The sequence below is a fragment of the Harpia harpyja genome, chromosome 7 (genome assembly GCF_026419915.1).
Source record: "Harpia harpyja isolate bHarHar1 chromosome 7, bHarHar1 primary haplotype, whole genome shotgun sequence".
Lineage (NCBI taxonomy): Eukaryota > Metazoa > Chordata > Aves > Accipitriformes > Accipitridae > Harpia > Harpia harpyja.
Genome location: NC_068946.1, coordinates 19,609,942 through 19,633,926, shown reverse-complemented (window position 1 = coordinate 19,633,926; position 23,985 = coordinate 19,609,942). Strand labels below are relative to the sequence as shown.

The 23,985-nt window shown below is 38.2% G+C and overlaps 2 long non-coding RNA genes across 2 annotated transcripts in view; both read right to left on the bottom strand.

Annotated features, from left to right (window-relative positions):
• Nucleotides 1-9,504, bottom strand: part of LOC128144564 (uncharacterized) — a 31,494-nt gene extending 21,990 nt beyond the window's left edge. Inside the window, exons 1-2 of the long non-coding RNA XR_008236116.1 lie at nt 8,823-9,504; nt 5,277-5,433 (exon numbers count right to left, since the gene is read on the bottom strand). This is a non-coding gene — a long non-coding RNA (uncharacterized LOC128144564). The remainder of the gene's footprint in view (nt 1-5,276; nt 5,434-8,822) is intronic.
• Nucleotides 9,505-13,449: 3,945 nt separating this feature from the next.
• LOC128144567 (uncharacterized) lies at nt 13,450-21,548 on the bottom strand. The gene is made up of 4 exons (XR_008236117.1): nt 21,442-21,548; nt 16,425-16,463; nt 15,098-15,366; nt 13,450-13,532 (listed from the first exon to the last, which is right to left on the bottom strand). It is a non-coding gene; the product is annotated as an uncharacterized LOC128144567 (long non-coding RNA).
• Between the last annotated feature and the right edge of the window lie 2,437 nt (nt 21,549-23,985).

Sequence of the window (23,985 nt, the reverse complement as noted above, 5' to 3'; positions counted from 1 at the left end):
TCCCTGCATTAGTGAATTCCTACATGTTAAAGATCAAAATGAAAAAGAAAAAAAAGAAAAAAAAAAAATCATGTGCTTTCTTTCTATCCCCACAGCCCAGGCATTTTTAACTTGTATTTTTTAGAGAGCTACAGGATGTCAGATGGCTGCTCTTCTTTAAACCAAGAATTGAACTGGTCCCTCTGGCCGTTCAGATTTGAGAAATGAAAAAACACTTTTAAATCACTTCCTTCTCCATCTTTTCTATGCCCTGCACTGATTGTGGGTTTTCCGGCTTCGTAATTCAAATGAAAGAACAGAGAATTCTAAGCCACAGCTGGCACAATATCATACTCCATTTCATTAGTCTTTTTAATACAGATTAATAATATTCTCTCATGTTTTGATGGGATGATCACACTTCCTTATGCATCACGAGAAGCACTTTCTCTAGACTACATTCCAACTAGTGCTGTAGGATCATCCAGGAAGAGCTGTTAGGAGTTCTTTTATGTCTCTGTGTTTGATAGACATAGGGTAAGTACACAGCAACATAATAGGGAGACCACGTGCTATTCTTTTCTCCCATAAACTATCCTTTGCTTTTCTCCTGCGCTGAACCATGCAGCCCAGCTCAGCACACCGAGATGCAGGGAACAGAGACATTAGGGAAGAGATGAAAAAATTGGCAGAAGGTACATTTTCCACTGGCAGGTAACATTTTATCCACACAGATTACCCAAGATGTACTTTACATGTAGTATTTTCTCAATCCTCAATCAGAAATATTTAGGATTTTGTAGTGTTCGCAATGTTGCTTAGATTGCTGTTTATCTTAGCAATATAAACAAAGTTAGGCAAACACTAATGAGCTATACCTTTGTTACAGTGCACATCTGAGCAATATATGTATTTATAGCGTTACAGCTTTTAATTACGCATTAGATTGAGTAGTCTGGATTTACTCGCAGCACCTTGATACTCTATGAAAAGTTAACTTTAGAATTGAATGGGGCAGCTATATTTTGCCTGAACTAATTTGCCATGTTAAATGTAATTGAGCAATTGGAACATTTCCTACATCTAATATTCTAAGGAGAATTACAAACGCAAACTACCTGAATGGGCTGTTCAACACTCACCACGATAGCATAATGCAATTCTTTTTATGTCCCTTAACTCAGTCCACTTCATAAAGTGAATTAATTTGTGCTGTAGATATATCAACTGTTTTGCATTGCATTCGACATGAAAACTATTGTTAGCTGAGTAACATTTTCCTATTGCTGAAATGTACTTACGTACTAAACCAGTTTTAAAGTTTTTTCATTAGCATGTTTAATAGGTACTGGCTTTGATCTCAGATATCTACAGCAGGAGGAGTTCTTTGGAACACCATGCCTCAGAAGATGTATTACAGACTAAAGCAGAACAGACACCTCAGTGTCAGCTATAAAGGGAAGAAAGGAAAGCATGCAATGTTAGGAAAAGGATGATGTGCTCCAAAAATACAATGCTAACTGAGCTATCTGTTTTCCTTGTTCTGTTTCATAGTTTCATACTGTTCAATTTCACCATTATTACAATTAATTGAGTTGGGACAATTTTAAAGCCATGTAGGTACTTTCAAGATACACAGCTGTATGATACAACCAACTAAAGATGGAACAAAAATCCCAGTTCTCCAAATAGATACAGTGTAGGTCTCAACAGAAGTACAAGTCACTACCAGTTGTACAAAACCTCAAATCTGAGTTCAGCTAAACAGTGGAATGTCTGAATCTGAATCCAATTACTGAAAGGCTAATTTACCTCCATTTCCCTCTACTACAGAATCACGCAGTGAAACTAGCTACACTGAAAACTGACTATACAGAAAGACATATTTTCATGTTCAATGGGGTGTCCTCCATTTCTCTATTCAGAACAGAGTTTCTGATGACTTATGAAAACCACATTTAATTTTCAAACAGCAGTAAGTACCGCTGAGATAATATCCTCAAGAAGAAGGAATGGTCTAGACCCTCGGGAACATGATTTATTTGTACTGTTTTCAACCCCCTTACTTGTCGAATAAAATCCCTTTTTTAAAGCATATATATAAATGTAGACACTTTAGTAAGCTTTTTTACAATCCATGATGGGCCAAAGCTCTCAGGAAACCTTAATTCCCTGACACAAGCAGAGAATTTGGCCTAATGTTATCACAAAGAAGAGTTTAGCATGAACTATTCAGTATTATAAAAGTTGCCGGCAGTTTATAAACACATCCTATGTATTGTAATTCCTGGGTTGTTTTGTTTTGAAAAAAGGTCTAACTTCTTATAACCACTCCAACTGATTGTATTCCTTTCACAATGGCCTTTATTTAAAATAGCACAACCAAATATGCCCTATTAGAGAAGGAAAAAAGTTCTAATTTCTAAAATTCCTCTTTGCCATAAATGAAGTCCTCATAAGAACTTTCTGATCAGAAGTCATATGCTTAAAGTCCATTCTTCATAGCCAGAAGTCTGTATATAATTCTCTAATTGCACTTAACGGACTGCTTCAGGACATGACAGGTATATGCAGGAGTTAAATTCCATGAAAATCCTACATGCTACTTGGGTTTAGTTCAAAACTTTTTTTTTTAATTGGAGAATAGGAACTTTTTGGACTGGTTCAATATTTCTTGTGCTAATAAGCATTTTTGAGGCAGGTACACCCCCACACACTGCTCTATATACAATAGAGAACTCACATGCGTTAACAGAACTTGCCAACTATCAGTTTAGCCAAGATATTAGCACTGTTTGTACCAATGAACACTGAGTGTCAGCATTAGATAAAGCACTTAAGAGATTATTGTGGAGGATAGTCTTTCATGATGCTGAAAGCAGACAGATTAGAAGACTGAGCATATCTTTCAAACTCAACCACTGTGTAACTATGCTTTTATCTATTGTACACTCTCCTTATACATTTTCTTTTCACAGTTTTTTATCTTGTGCCGCAGACAGAAAAAGCTTTGAAAAAAAAGAATCAAGCTGAGGCCAAAGATGGTTGAGCTTTGAAAAATTAGACGATTTTGGTTCCAGTGAAAGTAATTCCAAAATTGTCTTTAATGGATCTACAATTTGAGAATTTAAGTACCTAAGACATTGGAAACACTCACAGACTTAATTTGAACTTCATGGTGGTGTTTGAATCTGTGCTGGAAATCTTTTTGCGAACAGAATCTATCTGCCCTCCTACTTTTTATTAAGCCAGAAACATTGTCAGAATTGCTTTTTTAGTGATCCTTAGTAAACTATTCCTTCAATAAAATGATAAGTTCTAGGCACTAGTAGCCCAAGAGTTAATTCAGCTGACTATTGCTCACTACGTGTCTCGATTTCAGCATCTAACCAGGAAAATCACAATTGCTTTGTCACTGAGGCAGGGTTTACTTCTGAAAGGCCAGCAAGAATTTCATAACCAACACACCCAATTTCAGAAGACTACAAAGAGAAAGATGAGATTATGCATAAAGACAAGATCGCCCACAAGCTTCATAAGCTTTTCATGTTGTGCTTGCAGTCTTTGTTAAGCAAGAGGACAAGAAAAAGGAAGTCCAACCACATACAATTACATGGTCATGCAACACAATCAGGCTTGCAGCAGTACCTGTGCTTCACATCTGCCTGTTGATACCGGTGTAATTTTTAAACATGAGCTGTGAAAAACTGCTTAATGGCAGGTTAATTTCATTTATTCTTATGCAGCCTGCTATTGTAAAGGAATAGCAGTAGGCCTGAAGTCAGAAGGGTGACTTAAATTGCCTTCATTTTATGCATTTTGTCTATTTTTTTTCTAGTTGGAGAGCTGTGGTATTTCTTGTGCTTCAGCCTTGTTACACTCTTCACTGAATATAGAAGTCTATATTCAGATATCCCAAGAACAAGGCATACTGTGCACTTTCATCATAAGGCCATCTCCCATACAAGGTGTCTATATACTTTGGCTTTCAATTCTATTAAAGTTTATAATAAACAACCCTCTATAACATCTCCTCACAGTGGCAAGAAAATTACTGAGCTCAGCAGAGCAGTTTTCGGGAGATGGTGTGCGTACATAAACCAGCTATGCTGAGCAGAGCGTCTCGTACGTTTGCAGCTCTTGACCGTTTCAAGGGTACTCATGGGCTACAGTACCACTATTTTCCATTTTCACTAAAGTAATTGACACAAGAAGAGAATCACGTTGTGCCACTTGCTGTTCTCACAGCCTTTGTCTGAAAAATAAAGACTCAGGAGTACAGTATCTCATTTGTCAGGAAATTGGTAGAAAGGCAGTGTACTTTCAGCTTTTCCCATATTCTGTAGTTTGATTCTCATCAGTTTTGATTTTTATTTTCTAACGGCTACAAAGAAAAGAGAAATGGTAATCAGAAGGAAATAAAGATTTCACACCACGAAATACCTTGCACATGAATGTATTACAACGGTCATGACCACAAAGATTGCTCTGGCAGACGGTGGGGAAAAATGAACAACAGTATTTCTCTCATGTCTCTATTTTCCTCCCTAATCGGCTTCCTTAGGAATAGTCCCTTCACCAAAATAAAAACCATTCCGTTATCAAGGAATATCATTCTACAACCATAGTTTACATTTAATGCTCAGTCTTTATATGCTGTCAAAACAAGATAGGAATGTAGTCCATTAAATTTATGAATCAGTAGTAAAATAGAGACCAAGGTACAATTAACTAACGTTCAAAATTAATAGCTAGTGTATTTTTAAGTAATTTATGCTATACCAATCCAAGAAAAAAAAAAATTGAAATTTATTCAGATTTTATCCCCTGAATGAACCAAACTGTTGAAGAGCAGAAGAATGCGAGTGGCTCATGGACTGAGACTACATGGGCAAACTTTAGCCAAAATAAATGAGGCATTCATTCATACAGAAGAGGGATTTAAGATGGAAAGATAGACACAGCCTTAGGACATTGACACTGTAACAAGTAAAGCTCAATACAACGCTGATGGGACCAAATTCTAACAGTACACACATTAGCATTAGCCAAAATTAAAACCTCCATAGGATGGCCGGACTAGCCAGTGGGCTTACTTATGCGTTTGCATTTTAATTGCATTACAGGAATTGTTGCTGACTGGCATGAAACATTTGCTCTTGTGGATTGCCAGGGTGAAAGAGCAAGAAACTGGCAACACTTTTGTTTCCCCTTTTGCCTAAAAGGCCTATCAGGGTCTCTAAGACCCAAAGGTCCCCTTTTACAGGAGCAGACTTAAAAACCCTACACCAGCTTACCTGAAATCCACAAAACTGACTGCACCTCTCTTCACTTTTTCTAGTCATTCCCATTGCTTGCTTGTCTTTTACTGTAGATATTTGTTTTCTTTCTTCACTGGCTTTCAGAATAATCAAGAGTGTATGGCAGCCTCCAAATATCTGCTTTCAAAGTAACCTTGAGGAGGAAAAAAAAAAAGCTCTGACATTTTATGGACAAAGACACTTTTAAAACTTTCTACAATAATTTGCATTGAGCTTACTGAATCCACTGTCTCTTACATGATTGACTCATTGCTTCCCATCAGTGAGAATGATTTCCAATATTTTTTCAGAAAAAAATACAACATCAGTAGGGCGCAGTCAAACACAATGGCTGTGAATAACCTAATAGACTGAATTACTCTTGCACAATTCTCTTTGCCCTGCAAAAAGAGACATTGCGGTATCAATTAGGTTCAGTAAACATTTCATTTAAAGTAAAGAAATGGAAGAATAATCAATTTCTTTGGAGTATGGTGGCAGCATAGGTAACAGTGCAACTAGGAAGAGAAAAATGGTCTGGAAAACTCATTTACATAAGAAATTGTATCATGTGACCTTTTATTAGATCTGATCCTGTAAGAGCTATCACTATGTGAATTCATAATTCTCATGAGCAATTCCTCATTTGAATAAGGGCAATTTGCAGCAAATTATTGCACTGGGCTCAATGACTCCCTAGAAAGGGTCAGTGAGACCAGAAATTATAAATACAATGGACAAGTGCTGAGTACTCAGGCCCAGTGAATTTCATACCGTAGCTATATTAAGTGTTAACTTGCTACGAAAGGAAATACCTGAATGCTAACATTTACCCAAGTCTGAGTATCTTAAGTAGCTTTTGGTTTTTCATTTTGTACAAAATTACCCTTAGCAATATATCAGTAAATTGAAGATGTATACATGTATAGCCACATATTTCTAGTTCTTTCGGATGTCACAGGACCCTCAAACAATTATTATTATTAGAAGCATTGATGTACAGCTTTCCAAGAAAATTTAAGTAGAGAAGATGATAGAGATGGTAACAAATAGATATGTGCAAGCTAGGGAAGATGATGGAGATGGTAACAAATAGATATGTGCAAGGTTGGCATTGACAGTCTTTAGCGTGTGGAGGGAATAGCACAGAGATACAGAAAAAAACAAAGGTGGGTAAACTAGGAAAATAATAAGGGGAAATCATGAGCTGAAGAGAGAAGGTTCAAGAGGCACAGTAGCAACAAAGAATAATTTGAAACTGATACAGATTCAAGGATACAAGATAGATGTCTTGAAGCTACCGAGGAACAAGAGCACCCGGTAACAGTGCAATGGAAACACTGTTAGCGAAGACGCCCTTTATTTCCGAGATTGTCAAAATATACCTTTTTGCAGTAATTTCCTTGAGGTTTTTTAGCATGTTATGTTGCAACATGCACAGATATTTCTTCTGTGATTTCAGTGCAATCCTTGGTAGCCCACCAATAAAATTATTTTCTCTTTACAGCAATAGCATCGTTCAGTGACTGCACCAACAACTTCAGCCAAAAACAGTTCTCCATACACTGCCAAATCTGAAATGCCACTGTCAATGAAGGATGAGACCAACTAGCACTGATTTGTTTCTCCGAGAGCTTGGTGTTACAACATCAAAGGGCTTTCTAATAAATGTGCCAACTTTTGAGAAAAACAATTTTCCAGTCTTCAAAACAATTGCATGTTATAAACTTATCTTTTTCCCAATCAGACTATATTATTTTTACAATTAATCATAGTTATTAATGAGTATTTATCAAAAAAACCATTAAAGCTTTGAGCATGTGTTTATAATATAGCACATACAGATAAATACAAATAATATTTGCTCTTGTTTTTAATTTTTAGATTTCAGAGCATTTGGTAATGGAAAACATCACATAGCGCTAAGGACATTTCTTCTTGCTTTGCAGCTTGAGGGATGTTTTCATCCTCTGTTTTGTTCTGGGAAACTGCATAAAACCTTTTTTACTTTGGCTTTTTTGAGGGGAAGGACAGAGTGAATAAAGTTTTGCTCCTACAGGAATAAAGGCACATTTTCTATCGCACTTCCAGCATAGAACAGTCATAGTAAGATGATTCTTAGTTTCATGGAGATACAGTATTGTATTTCCTATATTGACGATTCAGTCTTCTGTCTAAAGATCATCACAGTATTAGCCATTAACCTCTAGTTCAACTGTATGACTGTCTAAATTAAATCATATCACTAATAATCTTCCACCCCATCCTGGGATTTTATACCTGCTTGAGAAGCAATGTGCTTTGATTTTACTAAACGTATCTGCACATCCAGATATTAGTTAAGTTTATAAGAGTATTTCTATGTATTATATAGTCACTCTTTGCTATGTGTCCTTTTTAGCACTCAGATGAAAGCCTAAGTGGCAGATCAGTTATCCTGCAAATTCATCCAGACCAGTTTTCTGACTTCAACAGTGGCCATTAGCAAACTATTCATTAATGGGCTAATAACTCAGGCACCATTCCTAAAAGTACCTCCTGGAGGCAGCTTTATATAACATCACTGAAGTGACAGAAAAGCACAAAATTATTACGCTTTTGAAAAGAAGATCCTATTGAAACACACAGCCCACCAAAACAGTGACAAATCTCACAGTCCAAATTTCTGTCCACGCTAGACCTGAATACAATCAATTGTCACATTAGGCTCACAGTTAGGATACCCAGGTACAGCAACTCAGCATAAGCTTTTGGGGTAATAGATGAGAAATAAAGTAATTAAATACTAAGACTGCTCAGAAATGTTCCATTTCCTAAAACTGAGGTTCTAAAAAAATATCATGGAAAAAACTGTTTCTACAGAAAACTGAATGCTCATCTGAAAACCTGAAACTGCCAAAATAGTTGGCTTTCTTGAACAGGTATCACAAATTATTTTTAGGATTCCCCTGAAAACTTAGGAGAGTTTGGATTAATATTCAGATCAGCCCTCTCAATAAAAGAGTTGATTTACTGGCAATCTGAATATATATACACACACATATATATACACACATGTATGTATATTTTATAGCTTCTTGAACCAAAAGGTAGAACATTCAATGCTATAATCATATGAACCAGCACTGTTATTCCAGTTAGTGAAATAAATTATAGGCATAAGCCCACTGTCTGACTACAGTTTCCATTAAGAAAACCATTCCCAATGCAGATGCCAGAGTGAACAGAGTGCTCAGAGTTGTTAATAAATACACTGAATTAGAAAATGTCTCTATATGAACAATGCATCTGAGCTAGCCAGATTAGAGGATTATGTTTCCCACTGCAGCAGTTCATATTGTGGTGACACAGAAATGTCAAGAATAACAGAAGTTACTGCTGAGGCATTTGAAAAACTGAAATTAAAAACCATGACTTTAAAACAAAAAAAATAATAGAAAGATTCACAAAACAAATTAAGCAAGACACTGCAGAAGTAAATAAACCCTGAGTAGAAATTACTCAACTGAATTGACAAAAGTCATTAAAGTTCAGGTCTCATACCATTCTCTGTCACACACCAAAAACAGGGGATCCATTTTCTAACCTGCAGAAAGGGGGGCATTTAAGATAAATTTAATCAGTTTACCTCTTAGTAATTCAAAGCTTTCTAGAAGTATACTTGCATCTAGGGAAAGTTGCAGAATGTCTCTTTGAGAAAACTAGTCAGTCATCTTGCTCTCAAAAGATTGGAGGGGGTGTTGGGGGGGTGTCCTCATGTCATGGTTTAACCCCAGTTGGCAACTAAGCCCCACACAGCTGCTTGCTCACTCCCCCCCCATGGGATGGGGGAGAGAATCAGAAGGGTAAGAGTGAGAAAACTCACGGGTTGAGATAAAGACAGTTTAACCAGTAAAGCAAAAGCCACGCACACAAGCAAAGCAAAACAAGGAATTCATTCACCACTCCCCATCGGCAGGCAGGTGTTCAGCCATCTCCAGGAAAGCAGGGCTCCATCACGTGTAACAGTTACTTGGGAAGACAAACGCCATCACTCCGAACGTCCCCCCCTTCCTTCTTCTTCCCCCAGCTTTATAGGCTGAGCATGACGTCATATGGTCTGGGATATCCCTTAGGTCAGCTGGGGTCAGCTGTCCCAGCTGTGTCCCCTCCCAACTTCTTGCGCACCCCCAGCCTCCTCACTGGTGGGGTGGGGTGAGAAGCAGAAGAGGCCTTGGCTCTGTGTAAGCACTGCTCAGCAGTAACGAAAACATCCCCAAATTGTCAATGCTGTTTCCAGCACAAATGCAAAACATAGCCCCACACTAGCTACTGTGAATAAAATTAACTCTATCCCAGCCAAAACCAGCACACCTCAGAAAGAAGATCCTCATGTAAAACAAGCCAAATTGCCTAAACACATAAACATCTTGCTTTGAAACATCATCTCATTTCCTAAAACTATGTTCCTGTTTGGTTTTATTGTGGTTACCTTAAAAACAGTATGTGTTCCATCCTGCAATTTTTACTAATAACTGCACAGTAAGTTGCATGTTAAGTTACCACATCAACAGTAAAGAAGCCAAGACTGCAAGTTTTGGCATTTTACTGCTGCCAGCCACAAAAATTTAAAACATGCAGAAAGAGAAATACAACTACAATGGGAAAAAAAACCCAAACAAACTAAAGACAAAGCTCTGTCATTACTTCTTATTAACTCTTCAGTTCTATGTCATATCCTTCTTGCAAGTGCCTCAGAGGATTCTTCTTGTTTCCCATTGCCTCTCCTCTGTGTCTTCATCTCCTGGTCTACTAACTCCCAGCAATAATCTCCTTCCTTTATATTCCATTTCACCTTATGTCTTCTCTTGCTTGCTTTCTCACTCCACCAGCTCCAACTGCATCAATTTTGTACTTGCATAAGCTACCCAACTGATAACTCCTACCCTCCCTTTTCCTTCCAAACTTAGTGTTTATCAAATTTTTTCACTAGGCTACACCTCCTGCCTAGATCTTTTCTAAGCCTACTACTGCAGACAGTGCTTTTGCTGCCAATATGCTTTACCTCAGTGGGTGCACAGGCTCTGCACCTCTACCCTCCCAGCATCCAAGCCAAATGTGGGCACTACGAGCTGCTCCTTTCCCCTCTGAAACATCCAAAAGTTTTTACTGGCTGAAACGCCACCTTCCCTTCCTGCAGGCTGTGGAAGGGAAACACTGAGCTATTGTGAAGTTTCCACTCCCAGCAAAGACAACAAGCTTTTCAACCTCAAGTCAAACTGAGAAATCTGCTTCTCACACTAGGGGACAGAAAGTAATGTAGTTGAGAGTCACAAACTAGATAACGACTTTAATTTAATATTGGGATTAGAAAACATAAGAAAAACTACAATTACTAGAAGTTCACATTTAAAAAAAAAGATCAGCCTACCCACAATTTATGGAAACTTCTTTGGTTCAAAAAAGTGGGAATTACTATCTTTTATGAAGTTAATTACAGAGTATAAACAAGGTAACTGATGTCTTTGAACTACCATAGCCTACTCTGAATTTAATAAGTATTTGCTTTCAGTTTTCTGAGAGCTGTTGTTTCAACAGTTTCTTTTGCATTATTGAAAATAACTTTTTTTAAAAAACATAATGCTTGTATGATTATTAGGACCATAAATAATACAAAAAACTTTATGAACTCTATAACATGCTATATAAACTATTACTGTGCAATTTAAACTAACATTTGAGAGACTTTATTTTCAGCATTTCTTTAATTTTCTTCAGACTTCTGACACAAACAGCTTCTCTGACTCATCTGTCTCCCCAGTCTCCTATCGTTGCTCTCTTTGCTGTGACTCACACAGTATCACTCTTTTACTTTAAATCACAAACAATGTTGCTATGCTCATTCCACATACATAATAACCATCACATTCTTTTCTTTCATTTATAACTTTGCATAGTCACAAGGTAGTACCATAATATAGGAAAGATTCAAACATCATTGTCCTGTCCTTTGCCTTTTTTATCATCTCTTTGCAATTGAAGATACTTTTAATAATCTCCCTAGTCTTTTGTGGCCATATGAGACAGCAGTATTGCCCAGTGAATTGTAACCAAATAACATGTTTCCTTCTTTGTTTTTTGATCTGTTACAAAGGTCTGATTTCTATTTTACCAGAAAAATCTTGGTTGCGAATTAGCAACGGGGATTGCTACTCAGTCATATCTAACTCTGCAAGCAGGTTGTTCCTTCATACCCCATTTCTAGCAATGAGACAGTCCCAAGCTGCTACTATCACATAGAGAATCCTTAGATAAACCTGTCCTGAGTTTAGAGAGAGTTTACATGTTTATCCTGAATAGATGGAGCTACCACCTTGCTCTGAACAGGGCACGCTTAGTGCTTACAAGATAACTCTATACATAGCAACATGACAATTTAGGAAAAAAACCCCAAGAATTAGAGAATAAAATAAAGACCCCAGATTAATGACACTTTTTTCTGGATTGGCAGTTTCTCAGCCCAGACGATGCCACAGCAGATCTTCCTGTAGCCCACCAAACTCTGTCTAGAAGAATGGCATTGTACATGATGGCCAGTGCCTCTCTGTACAACACCTCAGAGCCCTCCCACCCTGAGACACAAACACACACTCCTTTTCTTGAGGAAAATCAATTCAAGTGTGTTTGTGAAGCACAGCGAGATCCAGAAGGGAGACTTGGCTTTGGCATTGCAATAACCAACTCCTTGGCTTCCTACTGTCTGATGTAAACTACTCTCCCCAGCTAGATAGATCACTTTACAAAACTTGGAGAGAAACTGAAACCTAAGGATCAAGTCTCAAAAGTCAGTAGACTGAAGAGAGGCCCATTCAAATTAGATCATTATAAAACACCACCCTCCCTTAACCACCTGAAGAACTCGGATCCTGTTGCTTGCCTGGAGGAGTTCACCACCATCTCTACGATTGCCACCAGCAAACTTTGCCTGGAGAAAGACCAGTAGCCCAAGGGAGACTTTTATTACAGCACAGCTTTAACAGGGGGAGGGGGGGCAGGAAACACATATCTATCTCTGAATATTTCAGAACTGTCTACAGCATCTCCAGGTAACTGTGTGAGCCCTAAATCAGCGAGAGATCTGATTCTCTCTTTGGGCAAGATACCACACCTTGGGGGTGGGGGTTAACCACCAGGCAAAAGGAGGTGTGACCTATTGACCTAAGCCATTTGGGCTCCTCTGCATATGAAATAAACTAAAGTACTTCTGCATCCAGCCCTAATTCAAAGATCAGCCCTTTGCCTTCCTCTCCCACTAGCACCATTTAAAAGAAAGAAAAGCTCTGTGCCTTTCAGTACCTGCAGAAGACTGAGATTTGGGGGGTTGATAGAGGTATATCTGACTGATTTTTCATATTAAGGGGAACCTGGAGAGATATAAAAATGACATCTGGAGCTCTTCCTTCCATGAGCATTCCCTAAGTATCTGTTAGTGAATCGAATGATCCTATTACAACCGTGTTTGCTAGGTGTGATTTTATGTTGTCCCACGTGGTTTTATATGTTTGGGTCTTTTTTAACTTACATATAAGTTAGATGTATTTTGTCACAGTTGTGCTGTCCCTCAGCAAGACACCCATTGCCTACAATGAAACAACATTGGGCTCTATCTCTGTGCGTTAGAAGGTCATATTAACCCATGAATTGAATTGCTTGCTTTTATTCTGCTGAATAGAGTATTTTATTCCATTCTAAAACCTTGGTTTAGAACTTCTTGCAGACATGGCAAATTGCTGTGGGATTTTTGTGGCAGCCTGATTAGACCTCTCTTTCCTCGCTTGCAGCCTGGTGCATCAGCGCTGTATTTTAACTCTTGTACATGAAGAGTCACAGCTGGGGATGCGAGCTGTATGGGCCAGATGCCTCTTGGACTTACTCAGCAAAATGACTACCGACTTCAATGAGATTTTTGCTCAGTTAATGAATGTAAAATGCAACTCTGTATTTTACTATGGTTTCCGTTAGGGCCCTGAATACACAGGCACTTACACATATACTTAATTTTATGCATATGGACCCTGATTTATTAAGGTAATCAAGCACATGCTCAACTTAAAATACATGAGTGTTCTCAGTGAAGTCAGTGGAACAATTCGAGTGCATATTAAGTGAATATCTGAGTGTTTCCAAGGTTGAAGCTGATTTTCTTTTTGCAGGTTACAGACACAGCAGAGGTAGGCTTTTAGGACCCTTTCTCTGATTGTGCCACTACAACCTCTAGACAAAGCGAGAAGGAAATCCGTGACTTGACAGGTAAAGGCTGAAAACAACTCTGCAGCATTAGTGTAAAGTGAATTAAAACTGTCTGAAATATATCCAAACGATCATAGAAATAGTAGAACATACTCCTATAAAGAGAGTTATGCTTGCCTGTTCCTTGCTCATAAGAAAAACATCAAACCGTTTGACCTTAAAAACATTTGACAGGGACAGGAGAGAGCTATCTGTCCAAACCTCCTATCTTCTAGTTTTCTTAGTTTGCCACTAGAGATTTCTTGGACTCAGACAACTAACTTTGAAGGCTCATGGCCAAAATTCTGTCCCTGCAAGCAGTACAGGGTAGAGGGATATTAATGAGAGTAGAGGATCCAGCTTTTCCAAGCCATCCTTCTCAAGGCAGGCTTGTTTGAAAGACCGGGAAGAGCAAGCTCAAAAGCACTCCTACACAATTAACGAATAGCCATGAGCACTTCTCACCACATCCAGTGTCATAAGGACCTGGTGGCCATGTCCTTCAACCTGCCAACCCTACCACTGTCTGCCATCTCACCTCCCCACATAAGGTCTCCCATCAGGGAGGCATCTGAAATGCCTCCAGACATTATATTGCGCAAGCGCTTGGCAGTTCACAGGCAGAAGTTACCTCTACTGCAAGTTCATGTAGCCAGAGTAGGGCACAACAGAACCTTGTCCTTGATATCAAAACTAATTATTTTATATATACTTTTAAAACTGTCTTTTTCTCTCTCACCACACATACACTGTTAATATAAGATCCTGCTTATATTAGGCTGGGCTACAGACATCTTTGTATGAGTTTGTGTGAGCTAGGCAACCCATGAGTTACTCTGGATACCCACTGATAGAAACTATCTGAGCACAGGCAATTTTGCACAGCTTAGTCCTTGGACTGCCCCTAGAGATAACCTTCTACCATTGCTATCCTATTCAATCTTTCATGGATAGGTATAAATACATCATTACATTCCTCATCTGAAAAGATTCCAGCTAGAAAATCTTTCAATCAAAGAGACTTTGCCAGCATGATGTCATCTCAGAATGCTTTGTTTTCAAGAAGTTACAGTCTAAGGTTTTAGATACAGGGATTCTGGGACAAATTCTCCCTGAACTGGGATTGCTTTAGGCTTAGAAAAACCACCCTAAAAGATAAATCCACCCATAAAAGGAATGAGCATAGGAAGATCGTCAGCAACATGCAAGCAGTATATTAACCTTTACCATCACCTGTATGGCTGACATAAGGATGCGGCTGATGCAACAGGGACCTCCCTGGGATTTCTGTGAAAGCCCGCTAAGCAGACTTTGTCCTCACAGCCCCGTAGGATCCCCAACATGGACGTATGCCATTTAGAGCAACATTTAAGCTGTTTTAGCAGTGGAATCCAAGTGGCACACAGTGACTGCTGGAATTGGGAAAGTACTGTGCAATACAGTAGTATTAGGGCAAGAATCTCTACTCAGCTTTTTGTTTCCATTCTTTTGAAGCTGTATATAAATACTGCTCTGGAAACTATGTCATTGCTGCCCAGTCATAAACTTACCATGTGAGTCATGGACACCTCCTCAGCCAGTCTGGAGAGGAGCAAATATTTCTGCTTTTCTTTGTGTTATCAAATCTGACATGCTCTTCCAATTAATACCCTGTTTGTGAGCTGTTACCAAGTACATCTGGTCAGATGCCATGTCAGCATAGTTTCACAGACTCCAGAAAATTTACTTCTCATTGTCTGGCATGAGAGCACTCTGGTCAATGGAATTACACTGATTTTTAAAAAGTATCAACCTCCAAGTGGAAGCCATTACAGAAAGCCTAGGAGGCATAAAAATGGATAAAAGTAATAGGAGTTAAGATCACTATATGTCACTTACATGACTATAATCTGTAATAAGCTACTTTAAAAAAAAAATTTTAACAAGGATGAAAATACAATTAAAAAAGGTCAACCTATTAATGCCATTAATCAACAATTTAGAGAGAGCATCTCTTCACAAGCAAGGGTGTTGAAGCAAAACTACTGGAATCATTCAGCAAACAATCCTATGGGGAATGATGTACTACAAAGGTAATGAGCCACCTAGTTCTCACTTTCATAATAAAATTCTCCTGCTGTTCTTACAGAAAGACTCTGGGGAATGCAGTATCCAGCATGCACACCAAGACTCAAAATACGCTCTGCAGAAAGCTAGTTGGCCTTTGGATACCATAGGTCCCTAATGTATAAAATGTAGCATCTGTATTTAGAAACCACACTCCATTATGGGCATTATTTAAAGTCCTATTTGACTTTTTAGAGACTTAGGTACACGCTAAATGCCTTTCTTCACACTACTACTTTTCTGAGCTGAAGAAAAGCAGCGATCATGATAAAAAAAGGGCTTCAGATGACCAAATAGACACAACAGCTCAGTTAACAGCTGCCCAGGACACATCCATGTTCCCACCACGAGCACGTTCATCCCCAACGCCCACCACAGAAGGGGTCTGGGAGAAAGGAAAGCATTTAACCTCAAACTTTGGACCCCTTAGTAGGAGTCTTACCTGATCTGCTTACCAGTTTTGCTATCCTGAATTTGGGAAGCACTAGAGCCTGGCTAGGTGAGAAGGAAGAAAGGGGTTAGGTGCCTCTTGGCAATGCTCAAGGAAGGCACAGCCATGGAAGGACAGTTTAGCCTGATCATATGTTCGTTTATTGCTAGCTTGCTCCTTCCTTCCTCAGACAATGCAAATAACACTGTTTTAAGACATTTTCTGCTAAGTCTGAACATAAATGATTTCTTCCACCACTGCATTTGTTTTCCTGTGTACAGCAGAAGCAACCCCATATGGCAAGTGATTTGTTGTAACAGATGGGAATTTGAAGAACATACCTTCAAAACTTGGGATCCGTTATAAACAGGCATCAGTACCTAAGGGACAAGAAGCACCACAAATGTTAGTGAAGGACATCTATTTTTATGTAGGGCATAAATCAAAACCTATTGACAGGAAGGAATTTTGGATCCATCTTTGCCTGTGTGTCAACTATAATTGGTTAATCATCACTAAAACTTTCATGGCTTCAGGATATGACTACAGTACTTTGTCTATTATTTAGACACTTAATTTTAGTGAGGAAAAATATGATACTGCATTACTTTTTAAATGACAGTATAACATAAGTATGCATAGATGTTCATATTTTAAATAAACCCAGAAAGGAATTTTAAAGGTGTACCAAAATCACATACATAAAAATAATATTAGAGCAAATGAGAGAGTAAAAAGGTCATTTGTAGTTGCTGCTTCATTTAACTTTACATAAAATAAGTATATACTTTCTACAAGTAGCATCTGTCATGAGGGACAAAAAGGAAAGAAAGTAAATGTTATTTCTGAACTTAGAAGACAAACATTTTTGATGAGCAAAACAAACATCTGCATTTCACCAATGTTGTGTGTAGCTCAGCAGGATTTGGTTCAGTCTAAACGGAAACATTTACTTTACTGCATGCCAACATCTTTTTGTTGTAACTGTAGCACCGCTGAAGTCATCCAAATTATGATAAAAGCAAGCTTGTTCTATGTCTCCAAGTCATTTCAGTATAACATGGGTCTGTATTTTATTTCTAACAGTCCCAGTGCATCTCAGTACCTTTTGCAAGAAGCCCATTTCCTTGCTTCGAAATCAGCTGTACCAACACTGGTTTGCTGTGCTTGGAGAGGACGCTGAAGACTGACTGTCTCTAAAGGCGAAAGAATAATTCCCCAAGAGGGAAGAACTCCACAGTTTCTGTTATAGATGGGAATAGGTAGCACTACTCACCTGCACTGATTGGATTTTGTGTCCTTCAGACATTTCAGAGACATGTTCAGCTCTAATAGAGAGTGGAATTTGGATTTCAGTAATTTAATAGTCTGACCCAGATTCTTTGTGTGTGCGTGACCCACTGCCTTCAGTCAGCACATGTGGGCACATGAAAATTTATGGAAAACAAGCTTGCAAGATTCAAACCTAACATTTGGTTATTTCACACCTGCCAATACAAAGTAGGCATTTTGTACAGTAGAAATTGACTTAAAATGAATAAAAATTACCTAGCTTTAAGCTTAAAAAAATTTATTACTTAGGCATTGCTTAAAAAAATGTATCATGTTTGACACATTATTAGGCGCTGGAAGAAGCAAGTACCCTTACATAAACATTATTATATGCTATTTGTAGGGTGGGTTTTTTTTTTTTAAATCTTTAGTTGACAGGAGATTGCCTGAAAAGAGTGTCTCACCACCGTAAGCCAACAGGGAGTCAAAGCTCTCATTCGCATTATTGTCAAATGCAGTGGAAAAGCAAACCCCCTACAAAGTGACTTTTTGGGAGAGGGTTGTGCCAAACTGCACAGTCTGATTGCAGTACATCGGCTCACGCAGTTATTTTCTTTGACCTGCCAAAGTCAGATTTGAAATGGCATGGAAGAATGGTTCAAGGAAATGAAAGTATAATTGTTCTGTCAATTATATTTCTGACTCTAGCAATCACACGCACATTGTGAGAAGCAAGTTCTTTGTCCGTTTCATTATTTTTCTGTTTTGTTTTCTTCCTGGGAAGGAATAATGATGTCTCATTTGCATAATTCACTATAAGGAAGAAAACCACCTTTTTAATAGGAAACAGTAAATTCTGAATTAGTTTGCTTCATAAATGCTTACCAGTGGTTGCTACAGGATGAAGAAGAAGGAGGTCTTGAGGACTATTTGGCAGAGCACTCCATACGAGATGGTTAAGTGTTATTCTCCACAGAACTCTACATCGATGACAGTGACATAATGCTCTCAGGGATAACCTGACACTTAACTCTAACATTTCATAAAAATGATTCATGCATTTCAAATGAATAATGAGGTTTGATTTAAGGAAGAACAAAGCTCAAAAAAAGAAAAAATAGAGGGCTTATTGAAACATTGTTTTGAGCAATGTTTTCCTTCACTGAAAATTAGGTTCAAGTAAAGCAATAACAAACTTTCTTTGAAACAGAACACCTTCCTTTTCCAACATTTCCCTTTTCCAAGGGAATCTGGTTTGTTGCCATTTAAAAAAAAAAAAGAAAGAATCAAATTTGATCAATTTGAACTCTGCAAAACAGAAACAACTTTGAAATGTTTTTCAGCTATCTCTAACCACATGCAGATACTAGAAAACACAATCAAAATAGTTAATTGCAACTTTCCTTTAGAATGAAACCAAGATTTTGGTGATGATAAAACTGCCTTGGATTAGCAGCAGTTAAGGAAAACCCACAAGCACAGTGGAGTTTCCTTTCTTCCTTGACTTTTCACACTAGAAACACTTCCCTTCCCTACTAGAATGAAATAACTTTTTAAGCAGCAAAAGCCCAACCTCCTGACGATGTATTGTCAAGAGGCTGAGTACAGAGTAACACAAATATAGTAGAAGTTATAACATCGGCTTGGATCCATTCAAGTAGATTGGGGAGTGAACTCTTCTCTCCTGGTCATTTCAAGCCTACCATGGCACTGTGAAGGTGGCGGATTTGATACTGGAAGCGCTGCAGAGCTTTGCCTGAATCTCACCACAAACACAAATATGTTTGCTCATATTGTCTTCTTTTTATAGTCTAGGTGTAGGAATCTGCTTATGTTTTCTCACATTAGGTCACATTAATTTTTGCCATTGACTTCAGCAAATGTATTTCTGGTGTAACACTTCGAGGGGGGTGCGCTTCAGGGCAGGGGAGACTGGGCAAGAGGGAAATTAAACTGCATAAACAGAAATAAAACTTCCTAATTTTGTTCAGATGGTTGCAGAAAATTATCCCGTGCTTCAGCAAGTGTTATTTGTGCATTCAGTTACCACTGGTACGGTCCCAGCATACCACATATTGGTTTCCAACTTGAGAAACTCTGATTATAATAACCCGAACTGAACTCAATGTTTGTCACAAGATCCTGTGCCTTGCACTGGTCCCACTCTGATCTTCTGTAGCTCACTAAGACCACCTCCTTGGATCTCAGTAAAAGGTTTTGTTCTATTGCATGGTAATACCCGATATACTTGATCTGAATGGAGATTTCAAACTCTTCTCATACAAATGACTAAAAGCTAAATAAAAATATCAAATATTTTCTCCCATTTTCTTATTTTCTTATTGCTCTTCAAAGGCATTATCTAAATATCCACTACTTCAGATACTCTAAACCAATAATATGATTTAAGGCTATATAGCCCAATGTAGATTCACTGCTGAGTTCATTAGTGAATTATTTTAACTGGCAATGAACAAAATTTTAAACAAGTAATTCCTAAAATTAGTAGCAGACAGATTAAATATATACAGTATCATAAGAACTTCAAGTTCTTAAAATTGGAAGTGCCACTTACTTCTTCCCCCCAGTAGCTGCACATGCCAAGGGCCTCATTTGGATCAACCTCAGCTCTATAATGCATCCGCAACATTAGCTGTCTTAGCCAGACCAATAAACCACTCCACTTTATTAAGTTTCTTAGCCATTTCCCAAAACTCACTACTTCGTCTTTTGACAACTATTCCGATTGCTGTAAAAATAGGTCATGCAATTTGTTAATACATAGTATTTCCTGCTCATTTTCAATTCAGTACTCTTGGGATTTGCAGGTGAGGAGCTGACGTTACAGGTCATGAAGCATTACCATGGTGGAACACTCCATGCACCATGAGACCATGCATGGAGATCACTGTACAGGGCTCGTGAAAATTTCATTAGACAACACTATAAGAAGTCCAACTGTAGTTCAGAGTAATTTTAACTGCCAGTTAAAATCTCTTCCCATTACTACCCAAGACTGCCAAGAATTTCTGCTTGGCCATCCCTAAAGAAATTATTGTTATGCTTTCTGGACCAGAGCCAAGCATCAAGAACTGAAGCCCCAAATCTTCCTTATTCTCTACTTTTCCTTACTAAGTAAGGATTAAAAACAACAATCTTGTTTTTACTAGGTATTCCAGTCCAAATTCTTATTTGTTTCAAAATCCTGTTTGAATGCAGCAAGAGCTTATCATGAGGCAGTAAAATGCCTCTTGACCACTAGTTTCCATATTTCTTCCTAGCTTTTGCAGTTCTAATTTGCATCACATTTCCTAAGCCTGATGTCAGATACAACTACACTGTTATGGCCAGCAATGTTTTATGGCTGAGAGGGAGATTTTTTTGCTAATTTCCATCTACCATGGAAAACAGACATAAACAGGAGAATCCTGTATTGCCTATCTACACTTGTTAACAGAATAAATCTCTGCTTCCTTTTCCTCAGAAACTTCACTGAAAACATCCATTTTCCTGTCCTTCATACTCTTACTGATTACACAGAATTTACTGAGGTTTTTCTTTTGTGATACCTAACATGTTTATGCCCTGAAAAAACTGGGGGGGGGGATCCAAAGAGGACAAGGAGAAACACTACTGAAAATGTTTTCTAGCTCACCAGGTCTCATTTAAATTATTTGCCTTCTCATTTGTTGAGACAACTTTGCCCAAGTGCGTGAAAAATCTCAGGGCTTACTGACTTTAAAAGCAACTTTCCTAAACATTTCTAATTGCTGCTGCTGTTATTTTAAAGCTTAACAAGTAGCTGAACTCTAATGCCTTTCTCTCCACTAATATAAAACCCACAATTATCTGCCTGTTGGTTTAAGGATTTAAAATTCTTATAAAGGCTTTGCCGTCAACTTTTCACATTACATTTGGGAATTAAATCCCCCCCCCCCCCAAAATAAAAAACAAATATAGCCTTTATCACCTTCTGCAATGAAGTCAAATGATACAAATACTTTTTGTGCCATCCTTTTTGCACAAATAAACAATCAGACTGGAGTTCACAGCTCTCCTTTGACACAGGCAGTGCCTGAGATTTACCAGCTGGAAGTCTGCCAGAGCTTTGAATTGTTCCTTCTCCTTCTTCTGGCTTGGCAAGTCAGCACTTGCTACTAGAGGTAAGGAACTACAGAAGAGGTTGTTTTCTTCAAAGCTTGAAAAGGCAGGGGAGAGGGCAGCTGTGGGCTTTTGGTAGGTTGGGTTGGGTTTTTCTTTTGTTGTTTGTTTGGGTGGGGTGTTTGTTTGTTTTGGGTTTTGTTTGGGTTTTTTTGTGTTGTGTTTGGTGGGGTTTTTGGTAGGTTTGGGAGGTTTTTTGCACACAATAAAAAAATGACTATTTGTCCCTTGAGCTGATGTTTCTGACCTCCCTTGGGCTCCCTGGCCGTTTTCTTTATTTGTCTTTAAATAAAGAATATGTGTAGCATCAGATAAGAAAGGGGAGAACTGACAGAAATTGAAACTTCTCCAAGAAAATCCAATAAACAGGCATTTATAATGCAGACATTTCTGAGCCACCTTGTTGACCACCATTAAATTCACCTTTATGCTGCAAATCCACCACACCAAAACATCTAAGACATGCCAGCAAACTGAACCACAAAGTAGTTTGTCAACATACCCAAGCCGCTGAAAACTAGCCTAATGACTGTTATTTATATTTTAAATCTTTGACAGACACAAAACAAACTTATTTGGTGCAATATATGCAAATGTGCTATCAAATACTAGTGCCTTTCAGATTTCAAAGCACGTACTTTCTTGTGCTGTTTTCCACATAAATCTTGCCTCAAATAAAGGCATCAGTAATTTTGACTTGATTACACTATAATTATTCAAATATCTTTAATTTTATACTCTGGACTAATTTCCATATCCGTTGTTATCATTAAAAGAGATTGTTATAGATAATGTATCTCATGTATTTCCCCTAATTGAAAAATGCAGTGCTTGAACAATAACAGTTATGACAACAACAACATTCCCGTTTAAAGGCTACTTTGGCAATATAGCTGTAATTATTGCACATATAAACTATGGCAAGCCACCCTAATTAATAGCGGAGCAGAAGGACAAGCTGCCGCCAGATAACTTTCTCCTTTTTGCCTGGTTTCTGTTTCTTCACCATGATCCAATTGACGATGTTGGAACTTCGCCAGGGGGCTCACAAAGTAAGCTCGTTATTTATAAAACTCTATAATATCCAGGCTATATCCCAAGTAAATTTAGTATAGTTGCCTTGTACTGAAGACCCTCCAGAACCAGAAACCACCCCCCAAAGCTGGACCTTCCAGCAACCAGTGACACCCAGCACAGCCAAGAGTCATGGTGCAGCATCATCTTCTCTATTAAAAGGTATGCCTTCCCCAGATAAGCTTTCCTGTTGGTGGATTCTTGCTGGTTATGGAAAGTGAGGAGGGGTAGAACAATTCGCCAGAATAAGTGCAGCTAGGAAAAATGAAGACAAGACTTACTTCTTCCCGGATCTCCCCCAAAATTTGAAAGAGAACCACGAGGGAAAATGTCAGACAAAAAGAGTGCATGGAAAAGGTGAGAGAAGTGTAAGAAAGGTTAAAAAAATGAGACTGAGACAATAGAGGAAATAGCAGAAAAGGAGGCAAGAAAAAAGAAGGGGAAGATGAACTGTGAGAAAAGGAACCACATGCTGAGAAGAGGAAAACCAAAAGATAGTCAGAGACATAAAAGAATGAAGATGCATGAATTTCATATTTGCCAAACACCAACACGGCTACGAGGAAGAGGTTCAGGTGCCCTGTATTGGAATAAAAGAGAGGGTGGAAATACCAAATGAAATTATTAAAATGAGAAGAAAAAACAGTGTGAATAAAGAGTGGCATTAAGATTAAAAGCTCTTCAGGGGAAAGATTGTCTTTTCATTGCATGCTTTTGCAGAAGTCAGTAGAATAGGATTTTTAGCATAACTCTTTTCACCGAGTGCTACTTCAGTGCAAATAATTAATAACAATAACAGTCAAAATAATTTATAAGACTGATGAGTTTACAAATGATATTGTGGAGTTCTCAAGGGTAAGTGCTCCTTTCCCTCAACTCGCTACCCAAAAATCACCAGCAAATCTAGCTGCTTCCCTTGACAGCTCATCTTATCTTTCTCCTTTCCTTATTTCAGCTTGAATTATGGGCCAATTAGTATAGTTTCTACCTTATAAGCAGAGCCAAAGAAACCCCCTACAGTTAGCTCTGTGCTGAAGCTGACTGCATGTTGTGTTGAATTTGTAATGAACACCCTTCTTCTGGCACTCGGCACTGCTTTTTCAAAGCCAAGTATTTTGGATAGGTAAATAACAAATGCTGGATTTGTTAAATCTCTGGAACACTGGCATTTTACCATGGATATTGCAGTGTCTGATTACCACACTACAGTGTTAATATCTCTTTTTAAATGTATGCTCTCAAGAAAATGAGTTTCCCTACAATCACATTTGATCATTAACTTATACTTACAAAGTATGGACCAGTTCCAGCAGAGCCTACTCACTCTTCCCTCATACTGATGTTGTTCTCTTCCATTCCATACACTGGGCTGATTTTTTAGCAAGAACAAAACCA